The sequence below is a fragment of the Puma concolor genome, chromosome A1, assembly GCF_028749965.1.
Source record: "Puma concolor isolate L17-30 chromosome A1, mPumCon1.1.hap2, whole genome shotgun sequence".
Taxonomy (NCBI): domain Eukaryota; kingdom Metazoa; phylum Chordata; class Mammalia; order Carnivora; family Felidae; genus Puma; species Puma concolor.
In genome coordinates, this window is record NC_141667.1 from 122,342,578 (window position 1) to 122,360,892 (window position 18,315).

Genomic DNA, 18,315 nt, shown 5'->3' on the forward strand with positions numbered 1-18,315 from the left:
AATGGGGGAGGGTCAGAGAGAGAGGGAGACACAGAATCTGAAACAGGCTCCAGGCTCTGAGCTGTCAGTGCAGAGCCCGACGTGGGGCTCGAACTCACGGACCGCGAGATCGTGACCTGAGCCGAAGTTGGACGCTTAACCGACTGAGCCACCCAGGCGCCCCTCTACCTACATTTTAAAGTTGATGTGTTACATGCTCATCATTAGGTTCATGGGGCTTCAAGATAATACCTTCCAGCATATTGTAAATATTGGAATTAAAAACTTAAGTTGTGACATCATTCTTTAAATATACCTATTCACGGGGCGCCTGGGTGGCTCAGTAGGTTAAGCATCCAACTTCGGCTCAGGTCACGATCTCGGGGCTCGTGAATTTGAGCCCCGCGTCGGGTTCTGTGCTGACAGCTCAGAGCCTGGAACCTGCTTCAGATTCTGTGTCTCCCTCTCTCTGCCCCTCCCATGCTCATGCTCTGTCTCTCTCTGTCTCTCAATAATAAATAAATGTTAAAAAAAAATTAAATATACCCATTCATCTGTTATTATTTCCGAGATTCCCTATGATTCACTTTCACAGTAGTTTCCCTCAAATTCAAGGAATAGAAGAAACAAATTTTGTTAAATAAATAAAAAAAACAAACTTGGGGCACCTGCGTGGCTCAGTCAGTTGAGCGCCCAACTTCGGCTCAGGTCATGATCTTATCGTTTGTGTGTTCGAGCCCCGCATTGGGCTTCTTGCTGACAGCCTGGAGTCTGGAGACTGCTTTGGATTCTGTGTCTCCATGTCTCTCTCTGCCCCTTCCCAGCTTGCACTCTCTCTCTCTCTCTCTCTCTCTCTCTCTCTCTCTCTCTCTCACAAAAATAAACTAAAAAAAGAAAAATACCTTAATTAATCATTAAAGGAAGCTGAATTAAATTATTAAAGGAAGTTTCCAGTTTGGGGACCTGGAGCTGGAGATTTTCACATTTGGAATAATGGCACCTTAGTAAGATTTGTGGAATGAGGGGTACACTTTCCAGTAAGGGTTATTACCAACACAGGCACTTTCTTAGGCAAATCAGTTTTAGGAAGGTGTGCCTAGAGGAACCAGTTCCCTAAAAACAATCCTTGCGAAGTCTGGATGGCCATTCTGGGGGTAATGCAGCCTAGAGGCCTGCAGGGGGCAGTATTGGACAAGCTGTTCGACTCGATCTCGGGGGCTCTATCTCAGGGGCAGTGGGCCGCCCAGCCGGGTCCCCTCTGGCGTGTTTGTGTTTGCACAGTGAATTATTCATAGAAAACGGGCTCCAAGGAGAATGGAGGCCAGACTCCTCTATCCTGTATCTAGAATCAGGGCCCAGGACTGTAAACAGATGAAAACCTTTTTCTCTGTTTCAAGAACTGGAATTAGGAAAGAAATTGAGGAGTGAAGTCATGCATCTGAATCCACCGTGAGGTTTTTTATTTTCCTCTTAGGAAATGAAAACAATAGTGAAATCTCAGTAATTTATAGCTTCAGCACACAGTAAGCACAGTGGCCCAAAACTCCTGCTCTGGAATCAGACAGATGGGTGGCTCGGGTCTTTCCCTGGCCAGCACACCTTTCCCAGCCTCTGCTTCTCTTGCTGTCCTATCCGAACATGACTACCTTCCTCAGAGGGCTGCTGGGAGGAGAAATGAGCCAGCGCAGGAAAAGGGCTCAGCACATGAATGGCATTTAGCAAGAGCTTAATAAATAACAGTGATGATCGTGAAGATGATGATACAGCGTTTGTCAGGCATGAGTGTTTCAAAACTTTCCATTCATGTCTTAAGAGGAAAACTCAGAGGTGAAAAACCAAGCCATTTAAACATTTTAAGTTTTATACCCCTGGGAGATAGAAGCAGAAGCAGCCATCCGGTTGGGGGAGGGGGGAGTCAGGGCCCTTCAGTGTTACAACCTCACTCTGTTCCTTGACTTCGCTCCTGAGCGCCTTCCAGGTCCGAAGGTCCCACCCCAGTGCTGATAAGAGGGTCTCTATGTCTAAGATAGTGTTGTATGTTGGTTATATGACAGGTCAACCAGCCTCAGACATAATAGTAATGGCATTGTTCATTATACTTGTCCTCTGTGAAACCTCACAGGATGGGGGTAAGCTAGTTGACATAAAGTTAGTAATGTGGACTAACTGCTGGGATATATGAAAAGTAAGGTTCACAGCAAGATCCCCACAGTTCTGCCGTATACGGGGAGAGGCAACAGAGACTAGCTCAGACAGAGGCACGGAGACAACTTGGATAAGATAATGGTCCTTTCACCTGGCAGCTATCCAGCCCCCAAATAGCTTTTGTATCCAGCCCAAAAATAAGATCACATGAGAGGGGAGAAAGAAATACACAAGTGCCTGTCCTTGGGCTTTCCGTGGGTACCCCAGCATCAGCCGCACTGGTGGGGGGCCCCGGAGAGGGTGGCCTCCCAGTGTACTGGCTGCCTCCCTCCCCTGGCTCTCCCGGGCTGGGAAAACAACCTGTATCAGGGCGGGTGTGGTGTGTGCTTTGCACTCAGCTCTTCTCTCAGGACTCCCTTGAGCTCCATTCACACCAGAGAGGGAGCAGGAGAGAGAGGACAGGCGGAACCAACAGCCTCAACTCCAGGGGAATAAGGGCATCGCCTCCTTTTGGTGAAGGACACTCCCTTCTGATGGAGAATGGGAACTCCCTTCCTCCTGCAGTGGCCTGCCTGCAGCACTCCCGTTAGGTCACCCTGGACGCTGTAGGCTGCTGTGGCTGCCTCGCCCCAGAAAGAAAGTGCCCCAGAGCCAAAGCAAAGAGGTGAGTGCATCCGTTTCGTTTCTCTGAGGGGCTCATGACTGCAGACTTCGTGCTCGGGTCCAGCATGAACGCTCTCCCCTGCCCCTCTTCTTCCTCTTCTCCTCCCTGATCTGGGTCTCTGGCAGACTTGAGTCTGTGTGATGGATGCTAGCTTAAAATACCTGTACTCTCTTCTCTCATTTTGAGGCTACTATGCTCCCAGAAAGAACAGGGTAGGTCCAGTTCTTAGCGGGGAAGTGAGAAATGATTCCCACCAAGTGAATTATGTTTGCTGAGATCCAAGAAGATGTTTTCCAAGAAACCATTAGACAAATCCCATTGCAGTCGAGTTCATCTTAGTTTTAAAAAGCCCTGCATGAAATAGGAAACAAAAGGAGGCCGGCTCATTCCTTATTATTGGACAAAAGGGAAAAAAAAAAAAAAACCCACAAGGGAGAAGTGCAGATCTTCCTCTCTCCTCATTCCTTCCACACCTTTTCCTGACTTCTTAGAACCCTGTAAAATATACTTAACAGATCCCAGAACTCATTTCTTTGGTTGAGAACAAGAGGGATAAAATGCAGGGTTTGGGGAGAATTGCTCTGTAAGCCGAGTCGAGGGACAAAGAAGACAAGGCAATTTTGCAGTCTCGGCTTCCCCTCCCAAGCACATGACATGTACTTGTGCCTGTCTGGGGATGTGTACAGATGTCGCCATCACTAGCAAATGCGTACCACTGACCCTTGTTACACACCACGCCACCCCCTGACTATGGACCACAAATACCTATGCTAAGAAGAAGCCCACAAAACGTAGGTGGGAGCAAGACACTCCAGTAAAGCAGGATTCTTTTAGCGACAATAGACTGAAACCCGGTTTGGAGAGACTTGTGCCAAAAGAAGGAAATTTGTTTGCTTGTGTAACTGAAAAGGCTGTGGTATGGTGGGATCCAGGTGCCCAGATGGTAGCATCCCAACTCTGTCTCTCTCTGTTTCTTGGCTCTGCATCCCCGTGTCATTGTATCCCAGGAAGACTCACCTAAGGCAGTGGCAAGACGGCCACCAGCAACTCCAGGCCGACACCCTAATGGCAAAGCCACCCTCTAGAAGAACAGGCATGTCCTTTTCCCAAGAGTCTAGAGTCTCAGAGTCGCATCTCACTGAACCAGTGTGGGCACTGTGGCCATCCTTGCCATGGGGTGTAGTCATCCCCACCCAAACCACACAGACTGGAAGGAATGAAGGGCTGGGTCCCCAAAGATAACCAAGGTGCTAATCCTAGAGGAGGGGCCTGGACACAATGCTTGCCACTGTGCATTGCTATTTTTGTGATGGTCTGGATGAAGACTTAAAACTCCTCCAACATCACTTCTCCTCCCTCTTATAGTCCACAAAAATCAGTGACAGAAAGTCTCATAATAAGGATAGTTATTAGTAGAAGTGACTGAAAGACCCCATGGCATCTCATTCCTAGAGAGACCCCCACATAGTGCAAAAGAAAACAGAAGGCTTTTCTTGGGCTCAGTGCCCAGATGACCCATCATGATGAGACCCACCTAGGCCCCCAACCTTGCCTGTGTGCAGATAGATCTCCCCTCCTTGGTCCCCTGTCCTTGTCCACCTGTGTCTCCCTCTGCTCTGTGGATGTGAACCCACCCTGCCTTTCAAGGGCCAGCCTCAGTGCTGCCTCCCCTGAGGCCTTCCCTGGCTTGTCGAGCCTTTCTGCAATCTCGCACCCTGTAAAAAATTTGAATTTTACATTCCTGGGGGAAACTGGATTTTATCCCTAGCCCTCTCTGTGGTGTATGACACATAGCAAGTGCCAAGTGACCAATAGAAACCCAGCTTCCATAAATACCTGAGAGAGGATGGCTAGGTTATGTGAAGTCCTAAATTCTGATTTTAAAAGTAATGTAATAATTATAGCAAACATTAATTGAGCTCCAGCTGTATGCTGCAGCCTCAGAGTCATCATCTCAGGTAACCTTCACGATGACCCTACAAGGCAAATATTGGCATTAACCCTCATTTAACATATGGGGAAACTGAGGCTCATAGAATTAACTTACTTGTCCCTTAAGCGGTGACATGGGAGTTAGAACCCAGGCATGCCTGCCATCTCATTTCCTATTAAATTTGGCATTTACATACTTATCAGGGGAGCTTCTGGCTGCCTGATTTTCAAGACCAAGGAACACCGTTGGCTGGTCAAAGAGCATGAGTAAGCTTGGGTGTTTTGGACCCACCTTCTGCCACTTGGGGCTCTGAGTGCCTCTACAGGGGGGTCCTTATTAGTTTGTACCCAGGGGCGAAGAGACACTTGCCTACCCCAAAGCCACAAAGGTCAGGGGAGCATGGATTTCACAAAAGGAGATGCCTCTGGGGCCCTGAAGAGGGAGGTACTTTTGAGGAAATGTTAGCTGAAAGTGGGTTTTAGAATTTCAACTTGCCCTTTTGGCTGTCCATCATTGGGCAGATGGCCCTGACGTTTCTACCCTCACAGGGTAGCTCGCAGGATTTGGAAAGCAACAAAATCTGACCTCAAAGGAAACCAAATGTTGAGACTATGGTGAGTATTTTTTTGGACTACCTATGCTTCTAACAACCAGCCACTGGCCTCTTGTCTGATGCTGTCACCTCTGATGCCAGCGAGGCCCTTGGTTTGAGGGTATGTGGTTTCCGTGACACACACTGACCTATTTGTATGGGTCAGCATCTTCTCAAGAGCAGATCCTATTTGATTTAGGCCATTAATCCTCACAAGGTCCTGCAGGAGGGTCAGAGACCTGGCGCCCTCACAAGTGAGACACGGCAAGACTGATCGGGTCCCAGATTACCTAGAAGCAGAGAAGGGCCTAGCCTGGGGGTAACAGAGCTCTGAGGTCTTAGGATCCAAGCCTGCTCGCTTCTCCATGAGTTTACTGTAAAAAAAAAAAAAAAAATTAAAACCAAAAGAATTATACAGGCTAAGTAAAACTCTTTGGGTAAGTCTTTCAGAGGAAAACCACTGTCAGACCCAACAGAAATGAAAATATATGTTCTCACAAAAACTATACATGTCCACGGCAGCATCATTCATCACAGTCCAAACAGGAAAACAAGCCAAAAGTCCATTCACCGATGAATGGATAAATAAAATGTGGCATATCCACACAATGAAATACTACTCAGCGATAAAAAGGAATGAAGTGCTGAAACATGCTGTAACACTGATGAACCTCAGAGACATTATGCTTTTGAAGGGAAAGAAACCCATACTGTATGATTTCATTTCTACGAAATGGCCATAACAAGCAATTCTACAGAGACAGAAAGTACATTGGTGGTTGCCTAGGCCTGGCAGGAACATGGTGTGGGGAGTACTTGCTAATGAGTATGGGGTTTCTTTTTGGGGATGACAAAACTGTTCTAAAATTAGCGGTGATGGCTGTACAACCACGTGAATACATTGAAACCATTTAATTGTTTACTTTAAATGAGTGAACTATACGGTATGTGAATTATATCTCAAAGTTGTTTAAAAACCCAACCATGGCTAATCAAATAATGAACCCAGTGACGGCTTCCCTGAATATGTGGCCTCACCCCATCTGCTCTGATAAGCTTAGGTCTTCTCCCACAGAGCTCGGCCACAGACCACCCAGACAATCCAAGTGGAAAGAATACAGATGGGAAAAACGGGATCCTTAGATTTCTCCACAGAGTCTAAGCTGGGAGGATTTCTGTTCCCCTCTTTCCTGTGAGGATTATTCAAAATGTTATGGAAGCGATCTCACTATTCTCTTTTCATTTCTGGGTTTCAAGTCCTGCTCCAAAAAGCATTCTCCCTTCTAAGATTATAAATCTTATTGGGGCTCTGAGTGCCTCTACAGGGGGGTCCTTATTAGTTTGTACCTTATTTAAAATAAATAATAAGATTATTAATCTTATTAATTCATGTTTTCCTCTAAGGTTTGTCTTCTTACATTTAACTTTCTGATTCCTGAGGAATTTAAATGCTAAACTAAGGATCCACGTTGTTTTTGTTTTTTTGCCACATAGACAGACAATTCACAAATCAGGAGTTTTGAATTTTGACTTGGGGTATCTTGTAACTTCCAGGAATTAAACAAAAAAGGTGTGTGTGTGTGTGTGTGTGTGTGTGTGTGTGTGTGTGTGTGTGTTCAGGAAAAGGGTTACAGACCTTGTCAGATTCTCAGGGGTTTTGTGACTCACAGGAAAACCACTGGACTCCCTACATTTCATAACCTGGGTCCAGGTAGACTATGTATGTATGTTCCAAAGCACGAGGCAGAATCCAAGCCAAGGGGACAATTATTAAACAACTACAGGGGAGGCCTGAGCGATTACTTCTGGGCAAAATTCTCCATCACATGTCAAGTGAGAGTCATCCCACCTTTTGTTCTCATGGTTTACTGAGGCAGAGAACAAGATGGGACTCCCATGGATCTCCCAGGGCCTATAAAACGTTACGTTTTTATTCATCTGCTGACGAATCGGTGGAGCTAATAAATCATGTTCTAAAAGTAGCTGACAAAACTTGGACCCTCTTGTCACAAAGAATTTGAGGAGACTTACAGACATAAATATAAGTAAATAATGAAGTGGAAAAGCCATGACAAAGAAGGTGGCAGTCCCTCAGGTGCACACTCATACATTCATGTGACAAATACATATGCACACCCACCGTGGGCCAGGCACTGTCGAGACTGAGGGTTCTCAGAGTTGGGTTCCTGGACGCAGTTTCACCATCATCTGGGAACTTGCTAGCCGTGCACATTTCCAGGCCCACTCCAGACCTCCTGAATTAGAAGCTTTGGAGTTGGGGCCCAGCAATCTGTGTTTTAATCAACCCTCCACGTGATTCCAACGCACATCCAAGCTTGAGAACCACTGGTCTAGACACGGAGGATGTAATGGTGAAAAGACAGATGAAATCCCTGCTTTCCTCATGGAGTTTATATTCCAGTGTGTGTGGCAGAGGGGTCAGGAAACAAACCAGTAAACAGCTAACTGAATATCATAATGTTCCATGGCAGTAAGGTCTGTGAAGGAAAAGAAAGCAGGAGGATGTGAAGAACAGTGATGGGGCTGATTTAGAGCAGGTGGTCAGGGAGAAGGTGATCTGAAATGAGACAAGAATGATAAGCAAGAGCTTGCCATACAAAGAGGGGCAGAAAACAAATGTGTACACCTCAGGAAGCAGGAGTAGCAGGGGCAAAGGTCCTGAGGTAGGACGTTTGGCCTAGATGAGTAGTATGACTGGAACAAATGACCAAGCAGCTCATAGGAGGTGGACTTAGGGAAGCGGTTGGTAATAGCAAGCTTAGCTTTCATTCTTAGAGCAAGTCAAAGGCCCTGGACAGTTGTGAACAAACAGGTATATGATCTGATTTATCTTTTAGCAGGATCCCTCTGGAATGAACTATAGAGAGTAAGTTGGGTAGAAGCAGGGAAATCAGCTAGGAAGATTTTGCAATAGCCCAGGAACACTGGTGCTTGGACGGACTACACCAATGTGCAAAGATTTATTACTAAGTGAAAAGCAAACAACAATGCAGGACATTGCTCGTAAATTGTTTTTGAGCATATACACATTCAGGTGTATGAAGCCGTTTCCCCACTAAAGGGTCCAGGAAAAAAAAAGTTAATAGTGGTTATCTTTGGGGAGAGGGGCTTAGTGAGGGTCATTTTATACCCTTCTGTACATTGTGCATGTCGCCGTGTGTGCAAAGCATTACTTTTATTTAAAAATAAAATATGTTAAAATAAAAATTTAAAAATTGAGATAAAGGAAAACATAAAATAGAAGAGGCAGTGGATGATCAATATCACAGAGAAGAAGAAGCCCACCCCTCATGGGTTAGTCCCTTCCAAGCACAATCCCCTGAAGAAGAGAGAGAGCCAGGCTGACCCTGGGGTGAGCTCCTGTTCTTGGATTACCATAGGATCAGGTGACTGCCCCCTTGAGAACCACTGGGCCCTGTTTCTGTCCTGCAGCTCTGTGACGTTTGTGGCTTTCAGGTCTCCTCAGGCAACTAATACAATTTCCTGTAAACGTCTGCGGCATTTCCCTATGCCCTGTGTGTCAAAGCCCTCCCCTCCGTCATCCTGGCAGTTGGTTCACCATGAGGCCAGCATGCCCTTCATTTAATTGCATGATTTGGCATAAACAGAAGGAAATACTTTGCTAGGGGAGAGAGGAGAGTGCAGCATCTGATTTCTCCTGTCAGCTGATTAGGATTTGTTATGTCCCAACAAGGTCAAATGGAATTAGAAAGAAAATGCAGTGTGTCTGGTGTGTGTTTCAAGTAACTGCATCACTTATGGAAACAGGACGGACGAATGGGGAAATTTTAAAGCAAATACTGACTGTCAGCTTCAAGATTCAAGGCACAAGAAGCCATTGCTTCTATGTTATGCCCAGAGAGAGAGAGAATAGTTGCTGGGGGCATTTTGAATTCTGCTGATTCTATCTATCATGCTTTGGTTCCACTCTCATGTTGGGGCAATTAAAAAGTGATGTCTGCTTTTCAGAAGCCCCAAGCACAGAATAAGTCAAGGCATGGAAATGCCACATTCTACTTTTAGCACTCTTCTAAGGATCTTATAAGAGGTTTAGAGCCACGTTCTGTGATAGCAACTGCTGAAGCGCTCCATTATGAATCAATCTCTTAGGATGTGGAAAGAAAAATCTCACTTCCAGAAGCAGCCACAACATTTCAGGTGTGGATGACTCCGGCCATGGCCACACCTCTGTGGATAAAACTACAAGTTTTCTACAGGATTTCTGTTGGTCTTGCAAATCTGTCATGTTCTTCCTTTCACAGACCCACCCCCTGCAGTGTTAGTAGGCCTGCATATAGGGTGTTTTTTTTTTAAATGTTTATTTATTTATTTTGAGAGAGAGAGACCACAAGCAGGGGAGAGGGGCAGAGGGAGAGATAGAGAATCCCAAGCAGGCTCCATGTTCAACACGGAGACTGATACAGGGTTTGATCTGCCGACCCTGAGATTGTGACCTGAGCTGAAATTGAGAGTTGGACACTTAACCGACGGAGCCCCTCAGGCATCCCCCTGCAGATAGGTTTTAATCATTGCAGAAACGGCTTTAAATGTGGTCTAAGAGCTTTGAGGGAAGGTATGTTTCTGTTACATGACCTGCATAGGATCTAGAGTATTATGGATGCTTAATGAACAGCCTCAACAGCTATTATGTCCTGGCCCAGAGCTGGAGGGCTATTCTGAGGCCAGACCTTCAGACAAGGCAATCTCCAAGTCTCTTCCCAGGCTAAATAATAGGCCAGAAAGCATTAACATTATCATGTCTCATGACTCAAAACATCCAAATGTATATTATTTAAAAGACAAATTTAGACCCTTGATATGAAAGTTGAAATAAATGTGGAATTTGGGGGATATTAAAGTGAAATTTTTAAAAATTCAATATTGAGGGGAATTATATTACAGTAAATACTCTAAGGAACTGAGGATTCATTATTTCCCAGTATTTGGACAGTAACATTGCTGAATATCAGATATGCAGTAAAGAAATTAGTTTAGGGGCGCCCAGGTGGCTCAGTCTATTAGGCATCCAACTTTGGCTCAGGTCACGATCTCATGGTTCATGAGTTCAAGCCCCACATCGGACTCTGTGCTGACAACTCAGAGCCTGGAGCCTTCTTCAGATTCTGTGTCTCCCTCTCTCTGCCCCTCCCTCGCTTGCACTCTGTCTCTCTCTTGAAGATAAATAAACATGAAAGAAAGAAAGAAAGAAAGAAAGAAAGAAAGAAAGAAAGAAAGAAAGAAAGAAAGAAAGAAAGAAAAAGGAGTTTATATCAGTAGCTAGGGATTATCTTTGTGGAAAATCCTTGTAGGTTTTTTTTTTTTTTAACAGCAGTTCACAACTGGATAGAATGGAGAAATAACACTAAAATAATGACTTACACTTGTGTTACCCATTTTCAAGGTGCTTTCACACATTTTGGCACACTGGATGGTCCCATTACTCCTGTTGGCTTGCAGGGGAGATGCGGTTAGCAGTCTCATCCATCTCCTTTAGGAAGGATGGAATGGGAACCCGGCCGAGCTGCACAGGAAGGGTCAACCACACAGTGTGGGCAGGTTCAAGGGCATGACCCTGAGCTAGGGACACCTGCTTTTAGTCACAGCAAAGGCTTTTATTAGGGGATGCACGCTGGGTGAGACCCTGAGCCGCATCTCTGTCCTGAGAATTTTTAGTTAGCTATTTAATGGGGTTAATTTCCTAATTTACTGTTTCCTAACCTTAAGATCTATCTTTCCATGTGGTTGAAAGTTAACATGCACACTGGAGGTAGCATAATAATTCTCCAGTATTGAGAAGACGATTATCTGAAATATTTTTATCTTTCTGTGCTTCAGAAGGTCCTTTGGAAGTGTGTAGACACTCAGGAAGATTATTATTTTTGAAAGCAAATTATGAGTACCTTTGAATACACAGACATGGCAGCTCACGGAGGTTCCAATTAATAAAATTTAGTGAAATCATTTTTTTTCTGTACTTTTCAAGTCCCTTTCAGGAGAGCCGTGGCTTATCCATCCTGTTCCAGGGAATGAGCTTCTCGGAGGCTCATCTCCTCAAAAGGCACAAAAACAGCTCCCTGGATGCCACATGATGCCTTTGGAGAGAGGCTCCCACCTCCACCTTCCAAGGGGAGGTGGAGACCAGACAGCATTATTTTTTTTTTAATGTTTTTGTTTTTGTTTTGAGAGAGAGAGAGAGAGAGAGAGTAGGGGAGGGACAGAGACAGAGGGAGACACAGAATCCGAAGCAGGCTCCAGGCTCTGACCTGTCAGCACAGAGCCCGAGATGGGGCTTGAACCCACGAACTGAGAGATCATGATCTGAGCCAAAGTCGGATGCTCAACCGACTGAGCCACCCAGGTGCCCCCAGAGAGCATATTTCTAGCTCTCACAGGGCACTCCGTACCTGTCTATCTGAATCAGCAGGCGGGCGGGCTGGGACAAACATTCATGCATACAAATACATACCTCCCAGGCTTCCAATGCCTACATAAGGAGTAGAGACCTTCTTCAGTTATAGGAAACTATTCATCATGTTTCCATTTAGTCTCTTCAAAGATACCTCCTGATCCACATCCTTTTAATCCAATTTCCAGCTTCATTCCCTACCTACCAGCCAAAGAGTTATTTGTACAGGCAGCTTCCTCCCTTCCTCACCCTGCACTGGCCAGCGGCATGAAGATGATGCCTGTGGTCCTTTAATGAAATCCCCGCCCCTGGAGCTGGGCTCACCTGAGGATTCATTAGCCCGGTTCAGCAGTGACAGGCTTGACCACTGGTCAGGAACGACAGAAATACTTGATCCACAGCCCCATCCAGCCCTAGCCTGGACAGCCATTGCCTTGGATGGCTTTGCAACATGCCCGTTGCAAGGCTTGGCGCTAGGAATGGCACAAACAGACACACACACACTCTGCCACACGCAGACACCTACACCCTGCGCAGGGATGCCAGATGACAGAACAGAAAAGGACTCTTTCATCCGGCAGCCTTCTGATTCCAGAGGAGCGTCTCTGAGCCACGACCTGCTGTTTCCCTGGTGACTGAGGCTTCCAAATAAACAGGATTCTGCTCAGACAGGCCAGTAGTCCATTCGGCTCAGCCATTTGCCCCAAGACAAACCACGTTAAAATAACACCCAGGATAGCTGCTGTCTGTCGTCTCTGCCTCCCTTCCCTGCTGGCCAATAGCTCTGCCTGCTGCTGGCTGTCCAGAGTTGGGGGCACTTAGAGCTCTGTGTATGTCCCTGTGGGTGGGGTCAGTGCGGGCTAGAGGCTACAGGCAGGTCCCCTCTGCCGATAAACAAGGTCAGAGAGAGACCCAGAGGCTGGCATTCTCAGCTCCCCAGCCTGCCTCCCTGCTTCCCACATGGCCCTGCGGGACTGGTAGCCGGCTCTGTGGCATAGTATCTGGAGGCAGACCAGCAACCTGATGTGCATGCCACGGCCCGTCCCCTCTCCCGACACAGAGCTGCAGTAACCGAGAAGTTCAGAGAGCCGGCTTGGGGCTGCTGGGAAAGGAGCCGCAGCACAGTGACAGTGACACGGAGCAGACGACACCCAGGGGATTTCCGTGTTGCCCTTGGACGAAGAGACACAGTCCTCAGCCTACAAGGTTTTCAGGTAAGAATCTGAGTCTCCGTTTCGGGGAGGAAAGAGCAGGTTGTGTGCAGAGCTGAGGGCGTGCGTATGTGTGTGTGTCCAAGTGCAAGGATAATATTACATGAAGAGGGGGGAAAAAACGGGCAGACTGAAGGCAGTGGGATGTTTTAAGCAGATACCACTGGAACCAGTTCCCCGGCAAGTGGATCCCCAGAAGCTTGCCTCTGGCTGGGTTGTTTAATCCATGGTGCTGGCCGCTCTGGGGAGAGGCATCGCCCGTGGCACAGGCATGTAAAAATAGCACCTAGACTTCAGAGACTGTAAAAACGATCCTGCACCATGCTGCCCCAGCACCTTTATTCCTCCACTGCCGGGCCGATGAGGACTGGAGGGGGCGGAATGTCCTCATTTACTGAAGCGCTGGATACAGCCCCTTGGGTTCCACAGAGGCCAAAATCGGTGGCTTTAGTAAGTCTGGAGGGCGTGAGCCCGCTGTGTCACACTCACCCTCTTGGGGAACCTGGACATTCAGCTGCCTCGGGAAGGCTGTTCACTGAGCACCTCAGACTTTATCCAAATTTTGATACAGAAGTCGGGCTGAAATATAGGATTAGCCGAATGTGATACGATAGGCGGCTATTCGGATGGCCCCGTGGCTCACCTGGACTATTCCTTACCTTCCTTCTGATCTTTGAATATCACACGCTCATCTCAGTGCCCCTGCAGAGACTGGCACTGGAGGAGAAGGTGTGGGAATGGCTAGCCACATCCACGTCACTATTACATGCCCAAAGTGTGGAAGGCTTCTAGAGAAGAACACTTGAAAAATTCAGACCTCCAGGTCTGGGGGAGAATTTAGGCATCAAGTGCCCATTTTCAGAGACCCAAGAGGAACTCACCTTATCTGGGCACTGGGGTCTAAGAGCTCCCTGCGTGACTCAGCAGAATGTAAACATTCAGTGCTTTCTCTAGCTGCTTTAACCACTGCGCCGCCACCCCCCCCCCCCCAACCTCCCCACACACTCTTCTGCATTCTTTTTCTGCTTTGGCACTTTCCCTTTCATTCCCCACAGAGATGTGATTGTTTATGATGTAGTTCTGCAAACAGCGGTGGGAGAGGCGAGCATCCGCCAGAGGACGACCCGGGGCTTTGTGTGAGGCTCAGCCAGCCCTGATGGTGGCAAAGGGTTGAAAAGAAATAAGCCCGGCTTTGCAAAGCGGTGTCCAGTGAAGGGCTGGCCGGCTGTTTACTGGGACTGTCTGGGTGAATGAGTGTGGATTTTGGTGGAGACTGTGATTCACAGTCACAAATTCCCTTTTCCTTTGTTTTCTTTGTGTTGGTCATTGAGGGCTTCTGAGGAAATTCCCCTTTTCAGATTGTATATCTGAAGGCAAGATCATCAAAGGTGCTGCTGAGGGCAGCTGGTGAGCACTGGAGGCTTTCTTCTGTTGACCCTGCCTTTGCTAGTATGAGTAAATGGCTTTGCAAATGAAGTACTTGATCAAAGGCCAAACTGATACACAAATAATGAAGGGAGAAAAACAGAGTTTCTTGTAAACTCTCCCAGATCTGCTGTGCATACATACAGATACGGCTTGCCTGGTTCAGAAAAGGATTTAAGGAAGCGCTATGAGGTTGGTTAAGTGGTTTGACGTCATAGGCCAGTAGCATCAACCACGATGATGTTGCTTTCAGTGGTGAGGGTGGATGGCATCTTAGGCTCCACCTACACTAAGTGAAGGGATGCCTGACCCAGGATGGAGAGTGTGCTCGCTCGCCTGGCTCACATGCGTTCTGTGGATGCTAGTAAACCGTGGAGGATCACGGAGCTGCCAGGCCTGCTGGGCCACCCTCTAGGAGTGAGGGAGGTACAGAGTGTAAGGCATTCCCCATCCACCTTATCAAAGGGTGTTGCTTGGCCAGCGCAATGCTCCTTGAGTTAAGCTGCTGGAAAAGCAATCTGTCACAGGTGCCGCAAGCATACCCGGTTTTAGGTAAATCTAATGCCTACACGTGAAACGAATTATAGGTGAATGAAGATTTTTTTTCCCCGTTTTTCACTAATCAACACATGCTCACGGAGTACTGACAAGGGGTCCCATCTCAAGGTACAACTGGATTGAGCCCACTCAGCCACAGAAAAGGGAGGGCACCTACCTGGGGGGGCGGGGGCAGGTAACAGACAGTGAGTGTGGACTGACAGGATGTCCAACTCAGCTGGGAGGCAGGGTCCAAGGTATGGGAACAAGGGCAAGCATCCAGGCCAGTGGTCTACAGAGAGAGAGAAGAGGAAGGAAGGGAATATGAAGTGTCTGATTCCTAAATATTCCGAATTAAGAGAGGCAGCCTAATATAGTGGTCAAGTGCATAGATTCTGCAGCGGGGCTCCCTGGGGTTCAGATTCAGACTGTGCCGTTTATTAATCCTGTGGCTTTGTGCCTCAGTTTCCACATCTGTAAAATGGGGTAAAAAAGTACCAACCTTGTCGCTGAAAGGCTCAAATGAGTCATGCTCTTAGTGCCTGGCTTATAGTAACTACTATGTATTTGCTCTTATTATTATTAGTGAAAGGTGAGTTCTGAACACGCTGTACAAGTCCTTTTGTTCCGAAGTCCAAAGTGACACTTTATGTTTCCTGTGCCCTTACTATGTGCCGGGTACCCGACTTGGCTTTTTGTATCTGACCTTGCTGAATTCTCATAACACCCCTGGGAAGTAGGAATTGAGGCTTACTGGGCTGGGCCATTTGCCAAAGTTCACGCAGTCACCAAATGATAGAGTCACATGTCATACCCAGGCTGTGCTCCCACCTGATTTGCCATGTATGTTTTATCGGATCACTGGAGGGGTCCTAAGAGACAGGTGGAATTTGGTGACAGGAATTCATGACAGGTGATATTTGAAGACCTAGGAAAGTAGGCCAGGATTTGGAAACTCTCCTAAGAAAGGCAGACCCCAGGGGGTGCCTGGGTGGCTGAGTCGGTTAAGCATCTGATTTCAGCTCATGCCATGATCCGTGATCTCATTGTTCGTGGGTTCGAGCCCCACATCAGACTGTGCCAATAGCTCAGAGCCTGGAGCCTGCTTCGGATTCTGTGTGTGTGTGTGTGTGTGTGTGTGTGTCTGCTCCGCCCCCATTCACACTCTATCTCTCTCTCTCAAAAATAAATAAACGTTTTTTAAAAAATTTAAAAAAAGAAAGAAAGAAAGGCAGACCCTAGCTTGACCCACAGTCAGACTCTCCACTTTGAGGACCTACCGCTTTTGAGACCAGGTCTTCAGGAACAAGACACGAATGCAGTCACGGGGAAACAAGAGGGGCCTCAGGTTTTCCTGAACCAGTCAGCAGAAGATGCCCAAGAAGAGAGGAAATGGTGCCTGACGACAGACACAGAGGCAGAGGCACAAGCCTGCTGGGCCAGCACCCCGCTTCAACTCTGCAGGCCTGAGGTCAGAGGTCAGCTTGAGCTCAGCTCGACGTCAAGACTGGGTGACTCCAGTCGTAGAGAGAGAAGGGATGGGCCATCCAGAACTTGGTGTCTGTAAAAGACTCGATCTGCCGGTGCAACCCCTCTAAGGAGAACGTTTAAAATGCGACAGAGATTTGTTTTCTGCATAACTGCTCACGACCTCTGACTTTGTCCAAGGAATGCTAGTGGTGGGGACAGGCGTGAGGAGCAAGCCCCTCTTGCACCAGAGCTGTACAGGTGTGGGGGGGGACCTCAGACAAGACTCCCCTCTGTCTCTCCAGGACCTGTAGTTTGCAAACAAATGTGTATAAGAATCACAGGGGAGCTCGTTTAAAAAATCAAGTACCCAGGTCCGGCCCACCGAAGTCCCGACTTAGCCAGGTTCCGGAGGGACCCACGATTTTGCATTTCCTGGGTAGGGCCCAGGTGATTCCATCTTTGGTCCACAGGGGACAGTTGAGGAAACCCAAGTCTGACCATGGCTCTGGTTCTTTTCCCTTCATTGCTGTGAACGAGAACACAGAGTCATTTGGTCTGAGTCAGGGACAAGTGGCCTCTTCCTTGTCATCCCCTCCTTCCTGAATTACCATCTTCCTCGGACTAGCCCTCCACGTGTTGCAACATCCACGAAAGTGTCCACACTGCACGCCGAGCTGTTATGTGCCAGGCACAGGGCCAACCCCTTCATGCTATTCCCTCACTCAACCCTCACAACCACCCCATAAGTTAGGTGCAATTATTATCCACCTTTTACAAGTGAGGGGAAAGCCCTCGCTGCTAGGAAGTGGCCGATCTGGGGTATGAACTCTGGACAAGCAGATTACCAGAGCACCATCATGGAACCTCCTATCAGTGGAGTTTTACCTGTTGGTCACTTCAGCCTTCCCTTCTCGCTCTTGGGTGCCTTTCTCTGGTTCACGTTCCTCTCTGGTCCGCTTCCATTCCCAGGCCCCTGTATAACTTCCTCAGGAGATGATGCGGCCCTGTGCTCCCCTACTTTTTTCTCATTCAATCAATCAGAAAGGGCTGGGGCAAAGGGCAGGTGGAAGGCAGGTGTTAGGAGCTGAACTACATCCTCTCCTTAAATTCACATGTTGAAGTCCTAACCTGCAGAGTATCAAAATGTGACCTTATTTGGAGACGCCTTTACAGAGGATATCAAGTTTAAATGATGTCATTAGGGTGGGCCCTAATGCCAGCATGACTGGCATCCTTATAGAATGGGGAAATTGGGACAGAAAGACATACCTAGAGGGAAGATGGCATGAAGACACAGGGAAAAGAAGGCCATCCACAAGTCATGGAGAGAGGCCTGGAACAACGCTTCTCCTCCCAGCCCTCAGAAGGAACCAGCCCTGCTGATACCCTGACCTGGGACTTCTGGCCTCCAGAACTGTGAGCCAATACACTTCTGTTGTTTAAGCCACCAGTCTGTGGTACTTGTTGGGGGAGCCCCGGAAAACTACTATGGTGAGAGCCTAGGTTCACCCCCAGGTCCTGAGTTTGGAGTGATCTAGTTTGAGGCCAACACATCCTACCAAGTTATGACAACTTTCTCGTCTCTTTAACTCAGGAGTCAACTTGTGTTGACTTTAAACAGTGTTCATGGGACTCACAGATAGTCTAAGTCCCAGGAAGGAAGAAGGAATGAGCAGCAAGGATGACGAGGGGAGGAGAGAGGAGGGAAGGGAAAGTAAAGAAATAAAGAAGCAGCCTGATAAAGAGGACAGAGAATGGGGACTGGGAGGGGGGTTACTTGAGGGTCACTAGTGCCTTCACCTCAGGTTCATTCACCTCATTTGTGAGCTACTGCCAGTGTGCCAGGGAGCATGCTAGACACTGGGGCTGTGATACAGCCTGGAACGGACGGTTCCCCCCTTCCTGAAAGCTAGAGGCTAGAGAGGGACACAG

General features: G+C 47.5%; 1 protein-coding gene and 2 long non-coding RNA genes across 14 annotated transcripts in view; 1 reads left to right on the forward strand and 2 right to left on the reverse strand.

Annotated features, from left to right (window-relative positions):
• Nucleotides 1–9,598, reverse strand: part of LOC147584396 (uncharacterized) — a 58,055-nt gene extending 48,457 nt beyond the window's left edge. For all 4 annotated transcript variants that reach the window (XR_015249342.1, XR_015249343.1, XR_015249340.1 and 1 more), the window contains exons 1-2: nucleotides 7,454–9,598; nucleotides 5,604–5,687 (exon numbers count right to left, since the gene is read on the reverse strand). This is a non-coding gene — a long non-coding RNA (uncharacterized LOC147584396). The remainder of the gene's footprint in view (nucleotides 1–5,603; nucleotides 5,688–7,453) is intronic.
• Nucleotides 2,382–18,315, forward strand: part of FGF1 (fibroblast growth factor 1) — a 103,677-nt gene continuing 87,743 nt past the window's right edge. Inside the window, exons 1-2 of one of the 7 annotated variants that reach the window (XM_086701581.1) lie at nucleotides 2,382–2,788; nucleotides 12,801–12,954. The gene's annotated coding sequence lies outside the window, so the exon portion shown is untranslated. Of the gene's footprint in view, nucleotides 2,789–12,107; nucleotides 12,413–12,592; nucleotides 12,955–17,534; nucleotides 17,875–18,315 lie in introns of those variants that run through there. The other 6 variants (XM_086701556.1, XM_086701531.1, XM_086701546.1 and 3 more) reach the window with 6 other exon arrangements.
• LOC147584397 (uncharacterized) overlaps nucleotides 13,967–18,315 on the reverse strand; it is a 341,362-nt gene continuing 337,013 nt past the window's right edge. For all 3 annotated transcript variants that reach the window (XR_015249338.1, XR_015249339.1, XR_015249335.1), the window contains one exon: nucleotides 13,967–15,205. This is a non-coding gene — a long non-coding RNA (uncharacterized LOC147584397). The remainder of the gene's footprint in view (nucleotides 15,206–18,315) is intronic.